Source organism: Aplysia californica, unplaced genomic scaffold, assembly GCF_000002075.1.
Source record: "Aplysia californica isolate F4 #8 unplaced genomic scaffold, AplCal3.0 scaffold00413, whole genome shotgun sequence".
NCBI lineage: Eukaryota > Metazoa > Mollusca > Gastropoda > Aplysiida > Aplysiidae > Aplysia > Aplysia californica.
The window spans coordinates 359246-364786 of NW_004797683.1; the positions used below are offsets into that span (position 1 = coordinate 359246).

At 39.3% G+C, this 5541-nt stretch overlaps 1 long non-coding RNA gene across 1 annotated transcript in view; it reads left to right on the forward strand.

Moving 5' to 3' along the window:
* Window positions 1-1034, forward strand: part of LOC118478199 — a 4271-nt gene extending 3237 nt beyond the window's left edge. The window contains exon 2 of the long non-coding RNA XR_004858891.1: window positions 344-1034. This is a non-coding gene — a long non-coding RNA (uncharacterized LOC118478199). The remainder of the gene's footprint in view (window positions 1-343) is intronic.
* Window positions 1035-5541: the final 4507 nt, after the last annotated feature.

The window sequence follows — 5541 nt, forward strand, 5'->3', positions numbered from 1 at the left end:
TCTCTCTCTCTCTCTCTCTCGTTTTCTCGTTCACTCTTGTTCTCTCTCTCCCAATTTCTTCCTCTCCTTCTCTCTCCTCAGTTTCGTTTTCTCTTTCTCGATCTCGTCCTTTCTGTTTTCCAAAACCTTTCCTCATGTTCTAGTCCACACCATTTATTTCTTTATGTTTTTCTGCCCTCTTTCAACAATCTGTGGAACTTACAACCTATGTGTCGAGAACAAAGTTTGAACAGAGCCTGCCTTTCATTTTTTTTTCTTATATGATTATATATGCATTTCCCTTTGTATCCTAGATACACATAGATCTACCTGTATATTATTAACATTCTACTATCTATTTCAGTACCGTCGATGCAGTGAGGGATGCTGTGTCCACGAATACTGCGCATACAACAAAATATGCTACCCGAGAATCCACTGCCATCTGGGCTGTCCAGACGGCCATTGTGTGGGCAAGGGTAAAACATCTCCAGACGCCAAACAAAAACAGCCCAATTCAGGGAAATCCAGAGCCACCAGCTCCTCCCCAAAGCCACAGCACGGACTCTCGGGCAAGGGGCCTATCATTTCCGAACGTTATTCTTATTCCGACGTGGATATGAAGGGGAACGACAACAGCAGGATAGACGAGGATGGGATATTTGTGGACAGAAAAGACCCGACCACGGTTGATGGGATCTGCATGCCTCTTCCGCCGTGCCGAGAGGGCGTTTTCTGTGGGACTGGGCATAGTTGTACCATGAACTATAACCTTGGATACAGTGTGTGTCAGTATAATCTAGATATCGGGAGCACTCTCTGTTACGATCGTCACGGGAAATTGGCCTTGACCCCCATGACGTGAGGTCAGGATGATAAAAGTATACAAAACGCAAAGAAAAAAAAAACTTTTGTAAATGTGTACGTCGATGAATAGATTATTTTTATATCATAATATCATTTTATTTTGATGTTCAGAGAAATTCAAAAACATAAATGAGCATAAAGTACAATAATTTTGTCTAATATTGATTAAAATGCAGTACACATTTTTACTTCTTCTCAGCCTTGGTCTTTTTGAAATACCGTCGAGCCTGTTCCAAAGACCACCTGTTCAAGAAGACCACCAGTACCACTCCCTTCCTCCTTCTGCCCCTTGCGATTCGATTTTTGACCCGATTTCCCACCCGCATCTTCCCTTAAGAATTATAAGGACACTGTCGAACAGGACCACGTGTCTAAGAAAACCACTTTTCTCCTCGGCAAAAGGTGGTCTTCTTGGGCAGGTTCGACTGGTCAGCAATTTCCCTGCTGTTATTCTTCTACCTCCTTTGATTGGTAGGAGAAGTGAAAGCGCGGTCGTTCAAACGACCTAAGGACGCTACTAAAGGAGCTGCACGGGCCAGCAGAAAAACTACAAGACGGTCCAATGACAGGTACTGTACTCCATTTTGTGAGAAGAAGAAGAAGAAGAAGAAGAAGAAGAAGAAGAAGAAGAAGAAGAAGAAGAACAACAACAACAACAACAACAACAACAACAACAACAACAATAACAACAACAACAACAACAACAACAACAACAACAACAACAAACAGCAACAAAACTAACAAGAAATTTAAAAAAACTACTTTTGATCTCCCGTGGCTTCCTTTGATTTTCGACACGGAATTATTAAAATAGAGAAAAACAGAATGAAAATGGCAGGTATAAGAGCATTTCCTCAGCAAAGACTGCCGTTATTGATTCTTTGCTTTGTATATATTGAGCCACAAAGCGCATTTATCCTATGTCTGTGAAAATGTCGTGAGTAATATTAATACGCAGTGCACAATGAAAAAAAAAAATTCATCAAACCCATATTTCATAAAATAATAATGATAATGATAATAATAATAATAATAATAATAATAATAATAATAATAATAATAATAATAATAATAATAATAATAATAATAATAATAAATAGCATTTATACTGAGCATTTTCCTTTTCTAAAAGATGCTCAATGCGCATTACAACGAAAAAGACATCACATCTTAAAAATTAATCGACAATGCGTACGTAAAACAACGTATTATACATATAATATAAATGAGAAAAATAGTCTCGCAGTGAGGTTGAAAATGTGTTCACTAAAAAATACCATGCAATAAAAATTCACGAACGGTCACAATAAGTTGAAACGTGAGTAACTAGAAGCATTCATTAAAACATTAATTCTATGCAGATAGAAAAACATTTCCGTTCTCTCTCTCTCTCTCTCTCTCTCTCTCTCTCTCTCTCTCTCTCTCTCTCTGTCTCTCTCTCTCTCTCTCTCTCTGTCTCTCTCTCTCTCTCGTTCTTTCTCTCTCCCTTTCTCTCTATCTCTCTCTTTTCTCTCCCTATCTCTCTCTCTTTTTCTCTCTCTCATTCTCTCACGCTATTTCTTCAGTCTCACAGTCTGGCATACACATGCATATATATCACAGTACATCATTATGACAGGTATGCTTTTGTGAATAAAAAATGCTTCAGCTGATTTTTGAAAATGGAAATTGTTGGGGAAGATCTTATTTTATATGGGAGTTCGTTCCATACCTGGGGACCAAAGAATAAAAAGGAACGCTCGCCGTATGTTTTGTAATTTTGTTTTGGAGTTTTAAGAATTAGATTATCAGAGGCTGATCTAAGGGCTCTAGGTGGATGATATAATTCCAGGAATGTTTTAAGATAAAAAGGTGCACTATCATTTATACATTTAAAACAGAGAACGGCAGTTTTGTGTTTGATCCTTTCTTTTATTGGCAGCCAGTCTAGTTCTTTCAGAATTGGTGTTACGTGCGCTGATTTCTTTTGTTTCATTATCAATTTTGCTGCTTGATTTTGGAGTACTTGTAACTTTGATAGTTTTTCGGATGTCAACCCGACAAAATAGCATTACTGTAATCCAACTTTGATAAAATGAGTGTTGTTACAAGTGTCTTGGCTGCTGCTTTAGTTAAATAATTTCGTACACTGCCAATTTCCTTAAGCTGAAAGTAAATACTTTGCCGAGCTGGCTAATTTGGGAGGACATAGACACATCATAATCCAACTGAACCCCTAGATTTTTAAGACTTCTTTTTGAACGAATGGTATGGTTATTAATATCAATTTGTAGCTCTGGGAGATTTTTAATGGCTTTTGTATTTCCACTCAACATTATTTCCGTCTTGTCATCATTTAGTTTCAATTTATTGCTGGTCATCCATATTTTTAAATCTCTAGTACATTGTTCAGTAGAGTCGACTTGAAGTGGTATTTGATCGAAATCAATAGACTTATAAATTTGAGTGTCATCAGCATAAAGATGGCAATTCATGTCATATTGTCTTAAAATATCAGCAATAGGTTGTGTATACATTGTAAACAAGACAGGTCCAAGAACAGACACCTGAGGAACACCACATCTAAGCAAAACATTATTAGAACACGTGCTTTCAACCACAACTGCTTGTGTTCGATCCTTAAAATATGACTCAAACCATCGCAGGATAGTACCCTTTATGCCAAAAGTAGTATTTAATCTCTCGAGTAAAATGTCATGATCAATGGTATCGAATGCAGCCGAAAGGTCCAAAAGAGTAAGAAGACATACCTTTTTTTCATCAATATATTTTAAAATATCAGTACAGACCCTAAGTAACGAAGGTCTATAGTTTGATACAGTTTACAGCGGTCCGATTCTTTTTCTAAGAGGAGCAAAAGCTACAATTTTGGCACAATTTGATGAAATCCTCCAAAATCACACATATTTAATTTTGTTGGTCACCTTCGGGTCCGTTTGATGAAAGTCGAGGCCAACAGCCAATCAGAAGTGCCACTTCATGTCACATGACATTACAGTGTCAGATTTTCGCGCGCAGATTCCAACAGGTCGTAATGGACTTACGCGCCAAAATAAAATGTTTGAAGAAGCAAAGAAAAGATCTATTTGATATTAAATGTACACTTAGTAGTTTGATAAAGTTTGCACAGGCCAATGTCATAACCCCACCTGATCTGATCTAATCAAGCAGATCGGATCATCCATTTGACCAGTGGGCATCTGTTGTAAGTGCTATCAACCAGTGTCGCTCACTTCCAGTACGACTTACCGAGTATAGACTCTCTCAAGCCTGGAGAGCCTTCCGTACACACACACGCGCGCGCGCGCACACACACACACACACACATACACACACACACACACACACACACACACACACACACACACACACACACACACGCACGCACGCACGCACCCAAGGGACTACTGTCGGAAATGCTATGGAACAGGGCTCGTGTGTATTGGCAAGCAATTTCCTTGTTACGTAAGAAGAAGTACCTTCTAAAATTGCCACCATGCACGAGGTTCAAAGGGCAGGCTGGAGGTGAAAAGTCTACGTCTAACTGGCTAGAGAAAGAGGAGGAGGGAAAGGGAGGTTGCGGGAGGGGGGGCTGAGTATGGTGTAGGCCAACATTTACCCAAGTGCGCATAATGGGATATGTCAGGTGGTTATTATGTAACGGTTAGGCTCTTCGCAGTTTCAAGCAAATGACGACAGTTCGATTCACGACTGGGCTGGGAATGCTTATTTAAATTTTTATGGAGTTCCTCCGCCTTTCCGCTGGGATTCTGTGTCCGAGTACAACAGGTTGGCCCTGAAAGGCCATGCTCGAAGACAGCAAAGAAGCATTTCACCTCCTCAACGATCTGTGTCACGACGCGGTAGAATCAGGCACTCGTCAATGTTTGGGCCTGTGGAGTTATTGGTCTACCATATCGCCTAAAAGTAAAAGCTTGGTCATTTGCCTTGCTTTTGATGAAGATAATACTCATCTTTCTGGAACAGAAGTCGCGAGTACAAAAAAAAAAAGAGAAGTCGCGATAATTGCGTTTGAAGGGGGAGGGGGTCGATTGGTGTGTGTAAAATGTAAAGTTAGCGAGAAAATAGCCGCCAAAGTTTGGTGACTTTCGTAGGCTACGTTTTCTTGGAAATTGCAAATTTACTTTTTTATTTTCCAGTAAAATTCACACAGAAATAAGCTTTTAAATGAACAGAAAGAGTTTTGAGCAGCAAAAAAAAAAAAAAGATTCGATCAAAATTGTTAAACCGGCAGAAACATGCTAGTTTCTTCGATTCTGTTTGTTTGACGAGCGTCTGATTTCACCACGCTGCTTCTCTTATTATGCCGATGGGGGCGTAAAACAAGTAGTCACGCAGAATGTTGTTCTGGCAAATTTACGCAAATGTACCACGAGATCTGCAAAAACAGCTTTTTCCTCATATGTAAATGCTGTAAGAAAAAAAAATCAGCAGTCTGACTCTACATTGGTAATTAATTGTCGTATTCTGTCGCTGATAATATCATAATCCTTTCACGATCCCATTGCTGTTGTCATGGGTGAATACAGTTGCCAGCCCTGTTTTCTCGAGAGCTCAGCTTAGTTCTTCTAGTTAATTCCCTGGATGTTCTTGAAGAAGAAGAAGAAGAAGAAGAAGAAGAAGAAGAAGAAGAAGAAGAAGAAGAAGAAGAAGAAGAAGAAGAAGGAGAAGGAG